We start from the raw sequence: 23,398 nt of genomic DNA, 5'->3' as shown, positions 1-23,398 counted from the left end.
GTACTTTCTGCGAAGGATGAGAAAAGTCCATGTTCCACCCCCTATCCTCACCACATTCTACAGATGTTGTATTGAGATCATCCTGAGCAGCTGCATCACTGTCTGGTTCGGTAATTGCACCATCTCTGATCCCAAGACCCAACAGCGGATAGTGAGGTCAGCTGAGAAGATCATCGGGATCTCTCTTCCCGCCATCAGAGACGTTTGCACTATACGCTGCATCCGTAATCCAAACAGCATTATGAAGGACCCCACGCACCCCTCATACAAATTATTCTCCCTCCTGCCATCTGGCAAAAGGCACCAAAGTATTCGGGCTCTCACGACCAGACTATGTAACAGCTTCTTCCCCCATATCATCAGACTCTTCAATACCCAGAGCCTGGACTGACACCAACCCTCTACTGTTCATATTGTCTTGTTTATTATTTATTGTAATGCCCGCACTGTTTTATGCATTTTATGAGTCCTGGGTAGGTCTGTAGCCTAGTGTAGTTTTGTGTTGTATTACGTAGTTCAGTGTAGTTTTTGTATTGTTCATGTAGCACCATGGTCCTGAAAAACGATGTCTCATTTTTAATCTGTACTGTATCAGCAGTTATGGTCGAAATGACAACCATAAGTGACTTGTCTTGACTTGAAAGGAATGGCAGAGGGGAAGAAGCTGTCCCTCAGTCACTGAATGTGTGACCTCAGGCTTCTGTACCCTCTACCTGATGGTAACAGTGAGAAAGGGGCATGCCCTGGGTGCTGGAGGTCCTTAATAATGGACTTTCACTTTCCGAGTTACCGCTCCCTAAAGATCTCCTGGGTACTTTGTAGGCAAGTATCCAAGATAGAATAGACAAGATTTACAACCTTTGCACTACTTTCGGTCCTGTGCAGTATCACACTGTATCATAGACTGACAGGTACAGAGTGAACCCCACACTCTCACGCTGTACCAGAGACCCGGAAAAACAGGAGGAACACCATAATCCTGCAATCCAGGCATCTGTTTCTGGCTGTCTTTCTGCCTGCTTGACCTATCAATCTGTCAGTTTGCCTGTCAGTCTCAGTCGGTCCGTCTGTCGGTCTCTCACCCTCTCCCTCTCCCTCTGTCTCTCCCTCTCACTCTCCCTCCCCCTCCCCCCTCTCCCCTCTCATCCTCTCCCCCTCTCCCTCTCCCCCACCCTCTGCCCCTCTCCAACCCTCCCCTCTCTCTCTTTCCCTCCGCACTGCCCTTCCCCCTAAACCTCTCTGCCACCCCTCTCTACCCCTCTCCCTCTCCTCCGTCCCCTCTCCCTTCTCCCTCTCCCCTCCCCTCCTCTCTCTCCCTCTCCCTCTTCCTCTCTTCCCGCTCACTCTCTCCCTCTCCCTCTCTCCCTATCCTCTCCGCTCCTCTCCTCGTATTACTTCCAACAATTTACCTCACACTTTTCTTTCTCTCGTGTAGTTCCAGCCGTGATGCACCTATTCATCTGCCAATTCCCAGTATGTTTTCTTTGTGTTATTTAACAGTCTGCCCAATCCTTTGCAGATTGAAATATTTATTCTCGAATTCTTTTGACCTTTGACAGTTTTGAGATACCCATTAAATGATCTTCCAGCAGCAACATGACACAAAAAATGCTGAACTCAGCAGAGTTCTTTGTGTTGCCCTGGTTTGTCAACATCTTCAGATTTTCTGTTGTTTCTATAGTAGCAACGTGCTTATTTTACCTTTTCCATCCGGTTCTCGGTCTCTTTACAGTATCTTGGTTCGAATCTGTGTTTGTATATTTTGATTTGTATTGACATCATTACTTACATCCTTCATATACAAGAGAAGTAAAAATCTTTAAGTTATGTCTTTGTCTGAAAGCGCAATGTGCAATTTATAATAATTTATAATAAATAGTATGTACAACAGGATAGTCACTATAACATAGCAATACATTTTTGCAATTGTTTCTGTGTGTGTGAGAGAGAGACAGAGAGAGAGAGAGAGAGAGCGAATAGTATTGAATTAAAGTGTTTGTTCAAGCAACTGTAATTAAACAAGTTAGTGAGGTGTATAACCGTATCTCTGGAGACGAATCCTCTGTATAAATCTGGGCGATAGGAATGTATCAGCTGTCTGCCGGAGCTGTGAATGCAGGAGCATCAGGAACAGATTCTCACTGAAATGGTGTATCCGGTCATCTGGCGGATAGAAGCCTTTTACTACCCTTTTATTTCTGCCTTTGGAATTCCCGGTAAGCCGCAGTGTCAGCTGCCGTAGGATGTTGAAGTTTAATCCCAAAGATGTGATTTATCCTGCCGCTGGTTTAAACTCGCACATTCCAGTCCCAGTATTCCGCATTTCAGGAATGGAGTGGAAACACCGGGACTGTAGATGCTGGGATTTCTATCTAAAAAAAAACTGCTGCACGAAATCAGCGAATCTGCCGATTTCTGTGAGACTGGGCGGGTCAGGCAGCGTTCTTCCAGCGGTTTGTGATTAATATTGAAATGTTCGGCTCTCTGCTTTTGGTCTTGCAGTAGCGGCACTGCATTTGCAAATACTATGTTTTCAGCCCACGGAATTTATACCAATTGATAGTCTTCATTAGAATGTGAGAGATTATCTACTTAGGAACAACAATCAAACCGTCGACTGTAATAACACTTTAGCAAACGTGAGGAGTTCCGTGTTCTAACACGAAACTGTTGCGGATTTTCAGTAAATGTCTGCGATATGACCGAATATAAAGCAGTTGATGGACAGCACAATGAAGTCGATGCTGAGTCAATTAACACAACCGAGGTTGTGTTTCATAGTTATCAATACTGTGAAATGTGTTCTATTATATCTACACCTGACACCGTTACAGACATCTGACTACAGCACCGAGTTTCAGTTTTTTTTTAATAAAAGGAGTTTGAATTCCTCTCAACTGCTTCCCTGTGATGGATTCAGTGGGAGTTGTCATGTCTGTCTGTGAGGTTGTGTCAGACTGTGCTGTATCTGTTGGAATCAGCCAATGTTCTGTTGTAAAGTCAGTGAGGTGCCAAATGCTGGAATAGGAAACAAACTCTAAGCCCCAGACAGCTCGTAGGAAAGAGAACCCAGTTAACACTCGTGTCAGGGGTCTCCCTGAGAACAGTTCCGAGGAGAGATACTTTAAATGTTTTCCACATATTCTGTTTTGCCTGGATGAGTGTTTTTGTTCCATCCTTCGGCTGTTCTGTCGCTGACAGGGATCGCCATGGAAGTTGATGATTGTCTGATGGAAGAATCTCGCCATCAGCATCCGGATTTATTCATTTCATCCAGACGCGACGCGGACGGTGCCGGGAGAAACTTCTCAATCAGTAGTGACTCTGAGGAGGTAATTACCCAATTTTAGGGCTTTCCGCTGCCACTTCATATTTCGGCTATCAGTAAGTAATCCGTAGTCAGATCATACTGACTTTATTTTACTGTGTAAACTCCTTCTGTCTTTGCCACCTCTGCGCCCTCTCTGCAACCTGTTACCGCTAACTGCAAAAATAAAGTAAAATTACAGAATCCCCTCAAACTGCTGCATTGGCTTCTGCTCAGTATTTTCTGAACTTGCTGTTCCCTGTCTCTCTTCCAGCGAACTTGTTGGCGATTGTGATCCTGTCCCGGGGAAAGTGCGGTCTCTCCAAATGTATCACTCTCTACCTGGTGGGAACGGCAGCGGCCGATCTCCTGAACGTTATCTCCGATCCGCTGCTTAGGTGGACTGCTCGGATTTATTTCCCCCGATCATTCCTGAGAATCACTCCTGTGTGCAGAGTCGGTCTATTGGTGGTTAATGGGAGCATTGCGACCTCAGTCTGGCTGACTGTCGCTTTCACCGTCGATCGATTTGTGGCTATTTGCTGTGACAAGCTGAAAACAAAATATTGCACCGAGAGAACGGCCGGTGTGGTTATCGGGACAGTGAGTGTGCTGGCCTGTTTGGAGAGTGTCCCCTGGGGCTTTACAGACGGGCCGAGAGAAATAATTGACGGTATTCCCTGGGATTGTGCTCTTACACCGAGCTTCACAAACTCTCCTTCATGGGCAGCATTTCAGATGTTTGACCTCATTTTAACCCCTTGTGTCCCATTCTTTCTGATTTTGCTCTTCAATATTCTGACTGTCAGGCGGATTCTAGCGGCCAGTCGAGCCCGCAGGGGGCTCCGGGGACAAAAGACGGGAGGGAATGACAAGGACCGGGAGATTGAGAACCGACGGAAATCCATCCTTCTGCTCTTCAGCATAACCGGTAGTTTCATATCGTTGTGGGGAACAATGGTGGCTTTTTATATCTACAGACGGATTTCAATGAGTTTTGTTGACTCTGTCACGGATCCACGTTACATCACAGAACACACAGCAGAAATGCTGCAGGTTCTCAGTTCCTGCACCAACACATGTATCTACGCCCTGGCTCAGAGCAAATTCCGAGAGGAACTGAGGAATGCGGTGAAATACCCACTGAATCCGATTTTGAAACGCATGAAACGTTAGGAATAAATGTTGTAAAGTTTTACGATTCAGCTGCCTTCATGCTCCCTGTTCTATACTCCCACTTGTGGGTAAATGGAAAGAATGTGATGAACAGAGTTGCAAAACAAACTCGAGAAAATCTGCAGATGATCGAAATACAGAACAACACGAATATAATAAGATCCTGACTAAAAATCTCGGTGACACACAAAATGCGATCTCGGCCGAAAATGTCGACTCTTTACTCTCTCCTTCACACAAAATGCTGGAGGAACTCAGAAGTTCAAGCAGTATCTATGGGGAGAGTTTGTGGTGCATTAGAATTCACAACAGAGAGACAAAGTCCTGCAAAAAGAATTTAAGGAGCTGAGCAGAAAGATCAGAAGTTAGAACCTTCGGGTGGTGATCTCTGGATTACTTCCTTGTGAGGTAAAGAATTGTAAGGTCGTGCAGTTAAATGTGTGGCTAGCAATCTGGTGCTGGAGGGAGGGCATCGGGTACTGGGCTCTCTTCCAGGATAACTGAGACTGGTGTAAGGACTGTGAGGAGCTAATATTCACACAGACAGGTTTGCTGGAGCTACCCTGGCAGAGTTTAACATGTGGAAGCGATTGGGGGAGGCGCGGGGCTGTGAGTGGTGCTGGAAAACAGCATTGAGCAGAAGGGGGCCACGAGGTTGAGGAACACAAAAAGCAAGTCCAGAGAGAGCCACGTTAAAGAGCACTGTGGCACCGAAGGGCTGAAGCGTGTTTATATCAGTGCAGGATGGAGGTCAGTTGAGGCAGACGTACTTAGAGCCTGGATTAGTACATGGCACGGTGATTCAGCCATTACAGAGATATGGCTGAGAGAAGTGTAGTACGCACAGCTCAACATTCCAGGATTCAGATCATTCAGACAGTCCAGAGGGAGGTAAAACAGGCTGGGGAGCTGCACTACTGATCAGACAAAATGTCACAAGGTCGAGGTCATCCCAGAGGCTCATCAAGTAAGACAATGTGAGTAGAACTCAGGAATAAGAAAGGTGCAATCACTGTGCATAGATTACACGAAAGGTCCCTATATCCAGTAAGAGAAAGAAACAGACATGTCGTCAGGTTAGAGACTGATGTAAAATGAATAGGTAGCTACAGTGGGTGAATAATTATCTCAAAATGACTGAGACCCCATTGTCCTCTCAGACTTGGTTGGACATTATTTTTTTAGGTGTATTCATGAAGGTTTTCTGATAGAGTGTGTCGATGCTCCACCAGGTCGAGGGACGTACTTGACTTAATATTGGGAAATGAACCCATGACATGTTTGGAGTTTCATTGGGAAATATATAAGGATTATAATTCTGGAGGTTTTCAGATGGTTATTGATGAGGACAAGGCGGGACCTGCAGGGGGATGAATGGAAATTTGCGGAAGTCTAAGTACAGCAGATAAGGACAGGAATCGTAGAGAGTATCCTGGGAGTTGAAGTTGCTGGTTAAGTCCATGTCTGACATGTGAGAGTCACTTACAGTCCAGTTGTAAAAACTAAAGGCTTCTTTGTTCTTGTGCGGAAGGTAGAGAATACTGGTGATATTCAGGAGCTCACGGTGATGAGAGATATTGCATTCAGTTAAAAAAATGAAAGGGGCCATATTGTCGTTTTATCAGTTGAAATTGGACGGGTCTACAGGGCTATAAAGGAAACAAGAAACCAATCCTACTGAAAATCAGGAGAGTGAAAGGTGACCAGGATATGTCCTCAGTGAGGAGGGTTAAAGACAATGCCAAAACACTTCATACGTATACCGAAAACAACAGAGCACTAGGGAGACGGCAGGGACACTCAAGGACAAAGGCGGGAGTTTTTGCATAGAGCCAGAGTTAGCAAGCGAGATACAGAATGAATACTTTACATTGCTGCTCACCAAGGAGAAGGACCTGCTGGAAAGTGAGATCATGAAGGGGTATGGTGATATTTCCAGGCGTCTTGGTTCTAAGAGGGGATATTGTTCGGTCTTTCAACTAGCAAAGAGTATTAAGCTGCGTAAATCCTTTGCGGGATTAAACAGTTGGTGGACAAAGACCAAATGCAAGCATGCAGTTTAAACTGGCATCACGGTCAACACACACACACAGAGAGTGAACTGGGGGGTGGCTGTTCTACTGCTATACTTTTCACTATTGTTTAATTACTTCAGGCCTCATGGGCAGAGGATCGCAGGGACACGTGACACAATTATTCTTTCTAATCTGACTGTTGTTTCCATCTGGGACACACAGCCTGCAGCGCTGATGGGAACAACCAATCAGAGTCATAAAACAAGAACTGGACGGATCCGTCGGGGAAATGGCCTGTTGAGCTGTGGGAAGAGATTGGGGAACGGGGCAGTGAGAATGTTGTATCATGAGCTGGTATAGGCTTGATAGGTTGAATGGTCTACCCCATCCCACAACGATCCCTTACCCACTAATGGTCTGATAAACTCCGTGTGGTCTCTAGGAGACTTCTAATCTACCCAAATGTATATGGTCAATTCGTGTAATAAGGACACACTTCTGTATCGGCATTACCACTGCATTCCAAGCACACTGAGCTGCCAGAGCACAGTACAGGTCAGTGAGGACACAGACCAGCACAAGACTCTGATACAAGTACAGAGATTTATCAAAACATAACACTGATGACACAGAGCTGGACAATCCAAGCATTGCAGTGTAACTCTGACCTATTGACATTATGAGCATCTTACTGTAAGGGCCTTTACAAGAAGAGGCACCGCACTGTGAGAAGATAGATGTTTACAACAGGCCGCACCGTACCGGACGGGCACAGACTCGCACAATAGCTGGCACCGTACAGTAAGGGCACAGACCTTTACAACTGTTGCCAACATGTTATTAAGAGACAGACATTTATAATAGTTGGGCATACAAGACCTTCATAGCCACGGAACAGTGCCGGAATGACACAGATACTTAACTGGTTTTGTGCGGTGTGATCAGAGAACTGTAAATCCCTGCAAAGAAGTGACATTTAACAATAATACACTGTGCACTGCGTTCTATGACATTCCCACAGAGCTGAATTAACACAACACAAAATGGAGGGACACAGACCCCGACAACCCCAGCACCACTCTGTGGAACCGCAGATTTCCAGCACCAGCCCATTTGCTGTATAGATGACACTGTGAAGACATGGCCGAACACAGTCCATCCTCCGCCCGCTGTGTACACCAGCCACATACAACACTGGAAGAACACAGAACTGTACAAATCAGTTCGGGACTGTATGTACATTACTCAGTATAATTCCAGCACTACACTGTAGTGAGCCGGACAAGAAGAAAAACACTAACCAAACACAGTACTGCAGGGAGACAAACTGCTACAGCTTATCATGGAGAGGAAAAGGACGGTGTATCTCTGGTATAAACAGGCCCTGCACATGATACTGCACAAGAACAGTCAGCAGTCGACTGCAGGAACAATGAAATTTACAGTATCTAAACCTTCGACACCAGAAAAGAGACCTATAAAACTCTCCGCAGTGTTAGAGTGCACACAGACCTGAACACACTTTACATTGTACTCCACCGTTGAAAACTAATACAAACCCAGTGCTTCAAGCTTTGAGACTTGTACAACCCTGACACTGAACTGCAATTCATGAGACCTTCATTCACCTCGCTCCAACTGGGATTCTTTCAGGATGGAACAGAGAGTTGATAAAGGGAAACCTGGATATGTTGTACGCTTCACTTTGTAAATGCTTTTGAAATATCAGCAGTAAAAAGAAGAACAGAAACGTAGGCAGGTTATAGAAAGTTGTAAAAACAACAGAGTAGAGTGTGACTGTAATTCCACAATATTGACTGGGCTTCATAATGTAGGGGCTTAGAGGAACAGAATCTGTTGGCATCCTGGAAAGATTTACCAGCATTTACAGCCTATACTATGCAGATATGTGAAAATGTAGTATGTCATCTATAAAATTGACATACTTGTGTAGATGTACAGTGAGGAAACTCCTGACTGGGTTGTATCATGGTCTGGTATCGACACGCCAATGCCCTTGAATGGAATAACCAGTGAAAAGTTCCACAACCCGTAGTCCTCTCCACCACTGAGCACATCTACAAGGAGCGCTGTCACGGGAAAGCAGCATCCATCATCAAAGACCCCATCATCCAGGTGATGCTCACTTCTCGATGCTGCCATCAAGAAGGAGATACAGGAGCCTCAGGTCCCACAACACCAGAGTCAGGAATAGCTATTACCCCTCAACGTTCAGGCTTTTGAAGCAGAGGGGATAATTTCTCTCACCCCAACAATGAATTCACAATACAACTCTGAGATTCGGCTTCTCCAGATAGCCCTGAAATGCAGAAAAAAAAGCGAAATGAAAGTCGTTGAATGAAACGACACCACACCCCGTATGAAAAAAAAACTCGTAAACCTCAAATCCTCAACGTCACCATCGCACAAAACTAATAGATCGCCCACCCGTATACAGCACCTAAAGCATCAAACCCCTAATCCCCAAGCTCCTCCTACACAGAAGACAGCGTCAATAACAACAAACCCTAACCACTCCCTCGCACATAAACTGTTACAGATCACTCACATGTGTAAACGATCTCAAATCCCACCCTCCGCTGAATAAAAATAACATGACGCCAACAAGAAAGTAAACACTTAAAAAAATCTGAAGGAGAACAATATAAACTACAGTCATCACCTATGTCTTCGAATTTCGAAAATATCCTCCGTCAGCATCTCGGATGCTCGTACTCTGTACAGCGACAGCTCGTACGCAGTCCTTCTGTGGGGCCTCACAACCGACGCGCCCTCTCGTCGTGGACTGACTAAAATTGACAAGGACAATCCAGTGTATATATTCAAGAAACAGGTTCCACCGAGACTCGAACTCGGATCGCTGGATTCAGAGTCCAGAGTGCTCACCATTACACCATGGAACCACATGTATTAACTACCAATGACAAAAAGAAAATGAATCCCAGGGGACGTTAGTATGTGATGAGACGTGTACATTTTGACAGTAAATTTACATTGAACTTTGAACTTCATACAGGATGTCTCGTGCGGACAGGCTGAGGAAGGGAGCAGTTTTCTCTTTGGAGGGAGCAGGATGACAGGTGACTTGACAGAGGTACACGAGATGATAGAAGGCATATATCGAGTAGACAGCTAGAGCATTTTTCCTCGGGTGGAAGTGGCAGAAACGGGGTGGGGGGGGGTAATTTTAAGGTGATTGGAGGAATGTATAGCAGTGGGGGATGACTTAGTTTTATTTTTACACACAAAAAAAATGGAATTCTCAACTAGGAGTACTGTTAGAAGCAGATATATTAGAGACATTTAAGTGAAATTTTATTGAGGTATGAGCCTTACAACTGAGGAATTTCTGTGGGAGACTATTTTGATAACAGTCATCCCCAGAAAAGCACACAATATTTGGGTATTTACTAAACTGAGGGCAAGCTAATGAGATCTGTGTTTGTCAGGAAATGGGGAGAGTAGAGACTGGGAGCTGCTGTCATTAGATAAACTCACATCTGACCTCTAGGATTTATTTACAGTCGAGCGGTTAAAAATGTTGCAAATTCGGTCAAAAAGGAAAATGAACCACAAGGAAAGTTCAGGAAGTTGAAATTAGACAAAGCCCTTGATAAATGTTCAGCAATATGCAAATTAAACAGAGAACCACTAGTGCAGAATGATGCTAGGGCAGGGGGAATGATTTTGCACAGCAAGACTTGGGAGAATAGCAAGGCACTTCACACATACATTAAAAACCAGAGGGACAACACAGAGAAAGTAGGAAAATGGAACAACTCAGGGGCAGAGGACAGAACGTATGCCTGGTGTCAGACGAAGTGGGCAAAGCACCAAATGATTAGTTCATGCCATTATTCCTCATACTGAAAGTGATGCAGTAAAGAAAGATCAGGAGAATACGCTGATATTCCATGTCATGTTTATAGCATGCTGCTGGGAGCGTCGGGACTCTCACCAGACTGGATGGAATACATCCGAGGTTATTGATGAATGAGGCAAGATTGCAGATTTCTGGGGCCGTCATGGATATCTACGTAGATTGCTTTTAATTGCACGTGTGACACTCGCTTTAGCTGGCGACTTCATATAGGGGGTGATAACCTCCGGCCCGGGCAAACTTAAGAAATCTCGTTTGGGTGGATGCTGCTCGATGTGTCCCCTGTTACAATTCAGCAGCCCGAAATTAAAAAAAAAGAAATAAAATATGTGACTAAACTATTAAGCTTTATAATTCTTAATTTGACTATATGGTTAGTAATGAAACGAAAAAATGAAAAAGGCCTAATCTTATGAAACAGTCTATTGCGCAATGTCTGAGCTCTCTGATAAGTCGATTGTCCACCACCGGCCTCCTCTGCTCGTCGCTGCCCTTCGGACTCTAGTTCCAAGTCCACGCCTTCCAATGGTCTACCAAATCTCTCCATTCGCGGCTTCATTCTTCATCGCTCCCCGGCCAAAAGACTGCGCAAATCTCTCTTTCAGCTCACAATAAAGAACAACATTTCTAACCCCGCTATCTCTAGTCATAACCCAAACATTGCTGCCACAGAGAAACCATTACAATATCAGTGAAACCCTACAGTATGTTACACACATGTTGTTGCAGAGGATTGGAGATGGGCCATTATTTTTTCCCTGTTTAACAAGGGCAATAGAGCCAATCCAGGAAACGGTTGACTCATGCATTATGTTTACATTAATTCTTACTCATAGAATCAACTCACATCGGTAGTCACATTTTTTTGCAGGGTAGCCAACATGGCTTTGTGTGGGTGAGATTATAATTTACAAACCTGATAATATTTTCATGTAAAACAGTTGATTAATGAGTGCCGGGCAGTGGATATTGTATACATCGAAATTGAAACCTTTCAACAAGGCCTCTCATGGTAGGCTCATCCAGAGCATTTGGGCTCCATGTAGATTTGGTAGAGACTCCATGAAGATTCCATGCAGAAAGCAATGGTTGAAGGGTGTTATTCTAACTGGAGATCTGTGAACGGAGGTGCTCCACGAGGTTTAGTGCCGCTAACTGAATTTGAACTGAACTGAATTGAATTGAATTGTATTGACATTATTTTTACACCCTTCACATACATAAGGAGTAATTTTTTTACGTTTCGTTTCCATCTAAATGTGTAATGTGCAATCATAGTAATTTATAATAATTTATAATAAATAGAACAGTCAATGTAATAGGGTGTACTCTCAAATCAGCTGAGTTTATCAGTCTAATACCCTGGTGAAGAAGCTATCCCGGAGTCTTTTGGACGTAACTATTATGCTGGGGTATTGCTTCCCAGATGGTAGCCGCTGGAATAGATTGTGGTTGGGAAGGCTTGGGTCCCAATGATCCTACGGGCCCTTTGTACACACTGGTCCTTGTAACTGTCCTAAATCGTGGGAAGTTCACAACTACAGATGTGCTGGGTTGCACCACTCTCTGCAGAGTCCCGCGATTAAGGTCGGTACCATTCCCATACCAGGCAGTAGCAGCCAGTAAGAACGCTTCCAATTGTGCCCCTGTAAAAAGTTCATAGGATTTGGGGGCCCATACCAAACTTCTTCAACCGTCTGATGTAAAAGTGGTGCTGTTGTGCCTTTTTCACCACACACCTGGTGTGCACAGACCATGTGAGTACCTTAGTGATTGTGGATGCCGAGAAATTGGAATCTGTTTACCCTCTGAACTCCAGATCCATTGATGTCAACAGGGGTTATCCCATCTCAATTCCTCCTGCAATCCGCAACCAGCTCCTTTCTGTTTTCCGACATTAAGGGAGAGGTTGGTTTCCTGACATCGCTGTGTCAGAGAGATGACTTCTTCCCTGTAGGCCACCTTGTTATTGTTTAAGATTAGGCCAATCAATGTAGTGTCGTCGGCGAATTTAATTAGCAGATTGGAGCTGTGGATGACGATACAGTCATGGGTATAGAGGGAGTAAAGGAGGTGACTCAGTAAGCCGCCCTGAGGGGCGCCTGTATTGAGAGCCAGAGGGTTTGAGATGAGGAAACCCTCTCTTACAACATGCTGGTGATCTGACAGGAAGAACAGGATCCATCTGCGCAAGGTAGGGTCAAGGCCGAGGTGTCAGGGCTTCCTGTCGAGCCTAGATGGAACAATGGCGTTGAATACTGAACTGTAGTCCAAGAACAGCGTTCTCACATAAGCATCCATCTTCTAATTACAAATTACTATAAATTACACATTGCACATTTAGGCGAAGACGTAACGTAAAGGGTCGTACTCCTCATGTGAAAAATACGATAAATAAAGTCAAATAAATTCAATTCAATTTGTTGTTTGCTCTTTTCATGAATGGTTTGGATGTGACAGTAGAAGGCATACTTAGTTTGCAAATTATACCGAAACAAGCAGCAGTGTGGATCGTGTAGGTAGCGATATAAAAGTACAAAGGGATCATCCAGCAGTGTGTGCTGAGGAATCGCATATGGCCTTCAATCCAGATAAATGTGAAGCACAGCATTTCGGGCAATGAAACCAGTGTACCATTTCTACAGTAAAGGCTGGAGTCTTGGCGAGTGTTATGGGACAGAGGGGTCGAGGAGCGCAAGTGCATAGTCCAGTGAAAGGCGCGTCACAGGTAGACAGTGTGATGAAGATTCGGTTTAGCCGAACGCCTTCATCAGTCAGGGCACAGAGTGAATAAATGAATAAAGAATTTATTGCAGATATGTAACACGTGGCTGAGGTGTTTCTGAGAGTATTCTGTATAAATTTCTCCATTCCTTTATAGAAATGGTGGTATTAAATTATAAAAGAATGCACGACAGATTCGCCAGGGTGTTGTTGGAATTGTGGGCCTTTATTAAAAAGAAAGTTGCATATGCCCTGGAATGTAGATCGAGGAATGATTTGATAAATGTATATAAGATCATGAGTAACATGCATAATGTGAACGCAAACAACAGGAATTCTGCAGATGCTGGAAATTCAAGCAACATACATCAAAGTTGCTGGTGAACGCAGCAGGCCAAGCAGCATCTATAGGAAGAGGCGCAGTCGACGTTTCAGGCCGAGACCCTTCGTCAGGACTAACTGAAGGAAGAGTGAGTAAGGGATTTGAAAGCTGGAGGGGGAGGGGGAGATGCAAAATGATAGGAGAAGACAGGAGGGGGAGGGATACAGCCGAGAGCTGGACAGGTGATAGGCAAAAGGGGATACGAGAGGATCATGGGACAGGAGGTCCGGGAAGAAAGACAAGGAGGGGGGAGGGGTGACCCAGAGGATGGACAAGAGGTATATTCAGAGGGACAGAGGGAGAAAAAGGAGAGTGAGAGAAAGAGTGTGTGCATAAAAATGAGTAACAGATGGGGTACGAGGGGGAGGTGGGGCCTTAGCGTAAGTTAGAGAAGTCGATGTTCATGCCATCAGGTTGGAGGCTACCCAGACGGAATATAAGGTGTTGTTCCTCCAACCTGAGTGTGGCTTCATCTTTACAGTAGAGGAGGCCGTGGATAGACATGTCAGAATGGGAATGGGATGTGCAATTAAAATGTGTGGCCACTGGGAGATCCTGCTTTCTCTGGCGGACAGAGCATAGATGTTCAGCAAAGCGGTCTCCCAGTCTGCGTCGGGTCTCACCAATATATAAAAGGCCACATCGGGAGCACCGGACGCAGTATATCACCCCAGTCGACTCACAGGTGAAGTGATGCCTCACCTGGAAGGACTGTTTGGCGCCCTGAATGGTGGTAAGGAAGGAAGTGTAAGGGCATTTGTAGCACTTGTTCCGCTTACACGGATAAGTGCCAGGAGGGAGATCAGTGGGGAGGGATGGGGGGGGGGGGCGAATGGACAAGGGAGTTGTGTAGGGAGCGATCCCTGCGGAATGCAGAGAGAGGGGGGGAGGGAAAGATGTGCTTAGTGGTGGGATCCCGTTGGAGGTGGCGGAAGTTACGGAGAATAATATGTTGGACCCAGAGGCTGGTGGGGTGGTAGGTGAGGACCAGGGGAACCCTATTCCTAGTGGGGTGGTGGGAGGATGGAGTGAGAGCAGATGTACGTGAAATGGGGGAGATGCGTTTAAGAGCAGAGTTGATAGTGGAGGAAGGGAAGCCCCTTTCTTTTAAAAAATGAAGACATCTCCCTCGTCCTAGAATGAAAAGCCTCATCCTGAGAGCAGATGCGGCGGAGACGGAGGAATTGCGAGAAGGGGATGGCGTTTTTGCAAGAGACAGGGTGAGAAGAGGCATAGTCCAGATAGCCGTAAGAGTCAGTAGGCTTATAGTAGACATCAGTGGATAAGCTGTCTCCAGAGACAGAGACAGAAAGATCTAGAAAGGGGAGGGAGGTGTCGGAAATGTACCAGGTAAACTTGAGGGCAGGGTGAGAGTTGGAGGCAAAGTTAATAAAGTCAACGAGTTCTGCATGCGTGCAGGAAGCAACGCCAATGCAGTCGTCGATGTAGCGAAGGAAAAGTGGGGGACAGATACCAGAATAGGCACGGAACATAGATTGTTCCACAAACCCAACAAAAAGGCAGGCATAGCTAGGACCCATACGGGTGCCCATAGCTACACCTTTAGTTTGGAGGAAATGGGAGGAGCAAAAGGAGAAATTATTAAGAGTAAGGTCTAATTCCGCTAGACGGAGCAGAGTGGTGGTAGAGGGGAACTGATTAGGTCTGGAATCCAAAATGAAGCGTAGAGCTTTGAGACCTTCCTGATGGGGGATGGAAGTATATAAGGACTGGACATCCATGGTGAAAATAAAGCGGTGGGGGCCAGGGAACTTAAAATCATCGAAAAGTTTAAGAGCGTGAGAAGTGTCACGAACATAGATCGGAAGGGATTGAACAAGGGGTGATAAAACCGTGTCGAGGTATGCAGAAACGAGTTCGATGGGGCAGGAGCAAGCTGAGACAATAGGTCGGCCAGGACAGGCAGGTTTGTGGATCTTGGGTAGGAGGTAGAAGGTAGCTTTGCTGAACATTTACGCTCTGTCCGCCAGAGAAAGCAGGATCTCCCAGTGCCCACACATTTTAATTCCACATCCCATTCCCATTCTGACATGTCTATCCACGGCCTCCTCTACTGTAAAGATGAAGCTACACTCAGGTTGGAGGAACAACACCTTATATTCCGTCTGGGTAGCCTCCAACCTGATGGCATGAACATCGACTTCTCTAACTTACGCTAAGGCCCCACCTCCCCCTCGTACCCCATCTGTTACTCATTTTTATGCACACATTCTTTCTCTCACTCTCCTTTTTCTCCCTCTGTCCCTCTGAATATACCTCTTGCCCATCCTCTGGGTCACCCCTCCCCCCTCCTTGTCTTTCTTCCCGGACCTCCTGTCCCATGATCCTCTCGTATCCCCTTTTGCCTATCACCTGTCCAGCTCTCGGCTGTATCCCTCCCCCTCCTGTCTTCTCCTATCATTTTGCATCTCCCCCTCCCCCTCCAGCTTTCAAATCCCTTACTCACTCTTCCTTCAGTTAGTCCTGACGAAGGCTCTCGGCCTGAAACGTCGACTGCGCCTCTTCCTATAGATGCTGCTTGGCCTGCTGCGTTCACCAGCAACTTTGATGTATGTTGCATTATGTGAACCTTCGTTGCTTCCCCAGGAAGGAGGTGATTAAAAACAAGAGAGAGTTTGTTTGACAACAGAGCTGAAAGATATTAATATTTTAAAAATTGAAAGATTTAACCGGATTGCCTTTGTGTATAACAATTAGAGATGGAATTTTTTGAATGCGTCCAGGAGAGCTTTCTGTGGCAGTACATAGATCGTCTCCCTGGACATTGGGCAGGAGGCGGGGTAAAGTGGAAGTGACGAACACTCTGGAACTCATCAGCAGAGAACACAGGATGTTTCAAATTAGTTCGGATTACGAATATGTTTGGTCTGGAAATAAAGGCCACTGTCATTAATTTCATTATCATAGACAGGATCTGGGGATAGAGAGACGTTACATTACCTTGAAAAAGTATTCCGCCTCCAATGCGTTGTTCATGTAAATGAGTATTACAACTAAGGATTTTGATCAATTTAATGCAGTATCTTTATTTATAAGTTATATGCTCTCTGTTTTCAAATCTCAGCATATAAATCCGGGAAAATTTTGAAGCATGAAAACCTGAAAAAAAAAACTGGAATGTTAGCAGTTTAAAAGTATTCACACCCCTTTGCTCAGTACCTAGTTGAGTCACCCTGTCACTGATATTAGAGCAGGTAATCATTTTGGATAAGTTTTTTCTTAGCTCTATACAACTTGATGAAGCAAGACTTGTCCATTCTTCTTTACCGAAGCTGTGCTGGATTAGATGGGGAGCGCCGGCGGACAAAACTCCTGAGGTCTTGCCAGAAATGTTTGATTGGTTTACCGTCAGATCTCTGACTGGACCATTGAAAGATATCAATTTTCCTCATTTGAAGCCACTCCATGGTGGATTTGGCCGTGCTCTTCGGGTTGTTCTGCTATAAGATAAACTTTCCGCCTAGCTTAAGCTTTCGAAGATTTTTATAAAGATCTCTCTGTATTTCTCAGCATTCATTTTCCCGTTAATCCTGACTAGATTTCCATTACTTGAATGTATTCCATAGCATGATGGTATCTCCACTATACCTTACAGTGGACATGGTATAACCTTGCTGATGTGCAGTATTAGATTCACACCACCAACAAACCTTAGATTGAGGCCACAAAGTTCCACTTTAGTCTCATCCGACCAACATACCTTATTACCCAGTTTTACTGTATCCTCGAAATGATGTTTTATGAAGTGTTTATGGACAAGGGTACAGTGTAAGTTTTTTTTTAAGCCAACTGTTCTACCTTGCCATTCTTCCTCAAAAACCCTATTTGTGAAAACACTTAGACGTTTTGGAACCAGGAAAATAATCTCCAGCTGCAGCCACTGACTTCTGCAAGTCACTCCGAGTGACTGTTACTGTCACAGTAGCCTCACTTACAAGAGCTATTCTCCTCCAGTGACTATGTTTAGAAGGGTGCCTGACCTCGGTAACTTGGCAGTGATTTCATGCTTCATATTTTCCCACTCTTCTTACATTCGGCTGTAGTAAATTCTGAGGTATTTTCAGTGCGCTTGGGATGATCTTGTACCTTTCCTCAAAAATTTGTGCTTCTCTGTGATTATTTCTCTGACTTGTCTTGAAAGCTTTTTATCTTCAATTTGGTTTGGTCAGTTGCATATCTACCGTACTCTTTGACCTTCCAAAGAAAGGTGTACTAATTATTCAGAATTCATTGAAAACAGGCGATCCTCCAGTTTTCAATATCAACAAATTAGGTGAGTTGTTAAGTTAAATCAGGATATTGCACCTAAGGAAAGTTTATTTTTTAAGAATTTTTTTTTTTTGAGTCTTGAATACTTTTTAAGAATCAAGATTTTGGTTTTAACTTTGTTTGAATATTTGACAGGTTATGTTTTTTTATCTTTTGATTTGACATGATGGACAGTGTTTTGTAGATTAGCTCAGAAATCCTACTTTAATGTAATTTAAACTTAGAAAATGAGACATTAAATGTGAAAATTGTTGTGAGGCTGAATACATTATTCAGGCACTGTACCTGCAGATAAACCTACATGAGTCACGTCAGCGTGAAGGACTGAGAGTTCAGCATCACCGTATGCCTGTATGTAGGATGGACAAGGACAGCACATCCAGGGAACTCTGAAGGTCAAGGTGTATTAAGTGATTAACTGGGAAAAAAAAATATGTTGCAGGGAAAGTACAGCGAAAATTGGAGAGGTCTTTCAATGGCATCAAGAGTGTACAGAAAAAAAAAGACATCAAAAGGGCAACCCAAGTCACAAATTATCAGTGGCAACTAAGATAAAGGACATTATTAATAATTACATTAATATAAGTACAGTATATTAATAAGAGTTTTATGTCGAATAAACTTCTCAACCTTCCAGCGGTTACAGGGGGTAAAGGTATCAATTAAAAGTGATGTATCGATGACAAAATCTGCCATCGTCTTTAGGCATGATGCCTGGACATATCTAATCTGATAGTACAGTATTTATACATTGGTGATCAGCTCTTCCTGTTTGGTTGGTCCTCGTCCTATCAGGTTTTAACTCTCCCACATTACAATCGACTTCCAGTTCTTAATTCGAGCGCGACGTTCGGCTTTGTTATTTGTTCCTTCTTCTAGTTTAATATCAATGGCATCCTTTAACAGTCGGTCCCAAAAAAAACATTTGCGCAGAACAGTCGTTTTGTGCCGTCGAACTCAATGCTATGGCCATTGCGATTACAATGTTCCACTACCGCTGATTCCTCTGGGTAACTCAAGCCGATGCGCCTCCTGTGCTCCTTGATGCAGGTTTCCACCATGCGACCCACCTGGTCAATATATGTTGTTCCATATTCATCGCGAATCCTGTAAACGCCAGCCGACATGAATCAGTCATGTTTGACTGTCATAAACTGCGACTTGTGCTTCCTTAATCGGAATTTTCTTCAGCAACCTTGAGATCCTTCCAGATTCCATGGAAATATAGGGGAGAACACGTCGTTACCGTCTTTCTTCCCTATATTTCCACAGAGTCTGGAAGGGTCGCCTGCATCAAATCTCTTCTTTTTCTCCTGTCTTCTAGAGAATAAAGCTCGAACACATTCAACTTTCCCTACAACTGACGTCCTGAATTCCTGGCATCATGCTTGTAAATTTTGTCTGCACTCTTTCAATCTTACTGATAACTTTCCCCCAGATATGTGACCTGTACAGGACACAATACCTTACATTAGGCGTCACAAATGTCTTACACAACTTCAACACAGCACCCCAACTTCCTTACTTTGATTTATGAAGGCTTCTGTATCAAAAGCTTTCTATAAAGCACTCTATACTTTGTGAAGGAATTATGGATCTGTTTTCCCAAATGCCTCCATCCCACAATTCTTCGCAGTGCCCCACCGCTCACTCAACAAGTTATCGGCATGTTTGCACTCCCAAACACTTCATAACTGTCTGCATTAAATTCAATCTCGTATGTTTACATCCGTACCCGATGACAGTGTAAGCTTTGATAACCTTTATTACTGTCCACTCTGTCCCCAGTCTTGGTGTCATCGGCAAATTGTTTGATCGTATTTAGCAGATTGTAATCCAGATCTTCGATATTTATTAAAAACAACAACAAAGCCAGTACCAAATTCTGCATCCTCCCATTCGTCACAAGCTTCCAGTCAGAGAGGCAGCATCTACTACCATTCTCTGGCTTAGTCAGCAAAATCAAACTGTAATGCATTTCACTACCACACCGTGAATGCCATACGACTGAACGTTCTTGAACAACAACCCATGCGGGCCCTTGTCAAAGGGCTTGCTAACGTCCATGTAGACAACATCAACTGCCTTATGTTCGTCACTTTTCTTGGGATATTTCTTGGAAGTGTCTTTGATAAGTTAGCTTCCACTCCTTCCGTGCACAGAGAATATAAGAAATTCACTACTCCCTTTATGTCCTCCAAATATTGAAGATATGGCCCCTAGTTTTATTTTAGAAGAAGGAACATTACTGTCTTTTTCTCGTCTATCCCTTTCACAATTCTGTATGTTTCTCTGAGGTTCCCTCTCATTCTTCTGAATTTCAGCATGCATAATCGCAGTCAATTCAACCTCTGCTCATTGACAAACTCGCCATCAATATGGTCATCCTGCTCTGCAACACCAAGGAAACCAATAGTTTTCCTAAAGAAAGGAAACCAGAACAGCAAGCAATACACAAAGTTCAAAGTAAATTTATTATCAAAGTACAATGAATATATGTCACCATTACCACATTGACATTCATTTTCTTGCCAATATACACAGCAGAACAAAGAAATACCACATAATTAAAGCAAAACATACAACGACTGAGAAACAATCAAGGAGCAAACGACAATCTCTGTAAATACAAATAAACAAACAAATAAATAATACTGAAGACACGCAGATTCGACCAGCCATGACCTCACTAGAACCAAAATAATCAACTGGAGGATCGTCTGTGAGAGGAAAGAAACAGAAGTCGATTCGGGAGAGCCCCGTACTAGGATAATGTTATTGCGAATTATTGATATTAACTAATTTCTCGCTGATAATATTAACTATATCGGAAAAGAACGGTGAGTCTAGTGGTTGGTATGGGAGTTACTGGCTGAAAATAAATAGGGGAGGGAGAAGCTGAGGAGCTGAGACTGTCTCTGAGTCTGGCTGGTTAAGAAGCAAGCAATAGCGCTGTGTAACTCGATTGCTGTCCACTATCCACAAAATTATGCTGTTCAAAGTTCAAAGTACATTTATAATCAATGTATATATATCATACATAATCTGGAAATTTGTCTCCATACGGGCAGCTAGAAAACGGATAATCCCAATGGAACGCATTTTTAAAAAGACCATCAAATATCCAGAGTGCAGGAAAATAAAAACAAATCGTGCAAACAACAGAAACGATCAGACACCTGAAGTTCACGAGAGTGAGAGAGTGGGTCGAGGGCTGTGAAGCCAGTCATCACTGCAGCCGAGCAGCCCGTTAGTTGCAGGCCAGAGCCTCGGTTAAGTGGAGAGACGAGTAAACCTCGCTGAGCAGCCAGCTGAACCGGCCCGTCCCTTGCCTCCGGCCCCGACTCCCTGACCTGGCATTTAAATCGATCAAACCTCAGGTGTTTTCTCTCTCGCAGGCCTGAGCCCGGGCCCAGCCAACTCTACTCTGCATTGCGTCCGCTTTCCTCACCTCGGTTCTGTCACATCGAATCAGCTCTCAGTCTGCTCCAGCAGTGGCCAAACATTAGCCCATTCCCCACACTCCGGCCCGGGTCCCGTTGCCTCGATTCGTTCCGTAAACGTCACGTACAACCGTCCTGAATCTTTAATTCTTCAGTTCACACCGCAAAAATGCCAGGTTGTACAGGCGGTTGAAAAGCTCAGCTCCGACAGGAAAGCAATAGGCTATTGATTGCAGTGATCGTTTTCTTGAAAATGTCTGATTCATAAAGTAGTTCGTGGTTTTGTTTGATACCGATAAGTCATCGCTGTGCTTCACCAGCGCCATCTCAAACCGGAGTGTCCTCTCCCTGGTGCCAGGGTCAGGGACGTCTCAGAGCAGCTGGAGAACAGCGGGCCAGCGTTAATTCAGCCATATGTGGTGGTTTGCGTAGGAACCAATGGACGGGTAGAAAAGGGGTGATGTCCCACACGGTGAATATAGAGAGTTAGGGAAGAAGGTGAAGAGCAGGACCTGAAGGGTTGTAATCTCCGGGTTATTCCCAGTACCGTGTATAGTTGGGGTAGGAACTGAAAGTTAGAGCAGATGAATGTGTGACCGAGGAGCTGGTGCAGGGGCAGGTTTCAGGATTCTGCATCATAGATTCATGGAATCATAGAAACGTACAGCACAGAAACAGGCCATTCGGTCCATCTAGTCTATGCCAAATCATTTAAACTACCCACTCCCATCGATCTGCCCTGGTATCCCTCCATACCCCTACCATGCACGCATCTATTCGGACTTCTCTTAAATGTTGAAATCAAACTTGTATGCACCACTTGTGCTGGCAGCTTGTTCAGACATTCTAATAACCATCTGAGTGATGAATTTTCCTTTCCAGCTCTCCTTAAACGTTCACCTTTCACCCTCAACTCATGACCTCTGGTTGTAGTCCCTCCAAACCCGCATGGAAAATGCAAACACGAGAAAATTTGCAGATACTGGCAATTCAAGCAACACACACAAAATGCTGGTGGAACGCAGCAGGCTCGGCAGCGTCTATAGAAAAAAGTACATTCAACGTTTTGAGCCGAGCCCCTTCGTCAGAACTAACTTAAAGAAGAAATAGTAACAGATTTGAAACTGGGACTGGGAGGGGGAGATCCGAAATGATAGGAGAAGACAGGAGGGGGAGGGTGAAGCTAAGAGCTGAAAAGTGGATTGGCAAAAGGGATACAGAGTTGGAGAAGAGGGAGGATCATGGCACAGAAGGCCTAAGGAGAAAGAAAGGGGCAGGGGAGCCCAGAGGAAGATGGGCAGCAGGCAAGGAGTGATTGTGAGAGGGACAGAAAGAGAAGAAAAAAAGGGGGAGAATAAAAATAAACAAGGGATGGGGTAAGAAGGGGAGGAGTGGCACGAAGTCATGAGGTTGTTTTGGCAGTCAAGGTGAAGGATAATCCAAAGAGCTTGTACAGGTATATTAAGAGCAAAGGGATAGCAAGGGAGAAAATTGATCCTCTTGAAAATCAGAGTGGTCGGCTATGTATGGAGCCAAAAGAAATGGGGGAAATAGTAAAAACGTTTTTTGTGTGTGTGTGTGTGTGTGTGTGTGTGTGTGTGTTTACTAAAAAAACTGGCATGGAGTGAATAGAAATAAGGCAAACAAGTAGTGAGGTCATGGAAACTATACAAATTGAAGAGGAGGAAGTGCTTGCTATCTTGAGACAAATCAGAGTAGATAAATCCCCAGGACCTGACAGGGTATTTCTTCGGACCCTGAGGGAGATAGTATTGAAATTGCAGGAGCCCTTGGCAGATATATTTTAAATGTCGGTATCCACGGTTGTAGTGCCGGAGGATTGAAGGATAGTTCATGTAGTTCTCTTGTTTAAAAAGGGCTCAACAAGTAATCCGGGAAATTATAGGCCAGTAAGTTTGATATCGCTAGCAAAATTATTGGAAGGTGAACTAAGATATAGGATCTACAAGTATTTGAATAGACAGGGACTTATTAGGAGAGTCAACATGGCTTTGTGAGTCGTAGGTCATGTTTAACAAATCTATTAGATTTTTTCGAGAAGTTTGCCAGGAACTGGATCTAGGGAAGGCAGCGGATGTTGTCTATATGGACGTCAGTAAGGCCTTTGTCAAGGTCCCGCATGGGACGTTAGTTAGGAAG

General features: G+C 44.4%; 1 non-coding gene across 1 annotated transcript; it reads right to left on the bottom strand.

Moving 5' to 3' along the window:
• Positions 1–9,350: 9,350 nt before the first annotated feature.
• trnaq-cug (transfer RNA glutamine (anticodon CUG)) lies at positions 9,351–9,422 on the bottom strand. The gene has a single exon. It is a non-coding gene; the product is annotated as a tRNA-Gln (tRNA).
• Positions 9,423–23,398: the final 13,976 nt, after the last annotated feature.

The sequence above is a fragment of the Mobula hypostoma genome (genome assembly GCF_963921235.1).
Source record: "Mobula hypostoma chromosome 30 unlocalized genomic scaffold, sMobHyp1.1 SUPER_30_unloc_1, whole genome shotgun sequence".
NCBI classification, from domain to species: Eukaryota; Metazoa; Chordata; class Chondrichthyes; order Myliobatiformes; family Myliobatidae; genus Mobula; species Mobula hypostoma.
Note: the sequence above shows the minus strand (reverse complement) of the source record. Positions and strands in the feature narration are given on the sequence as shown.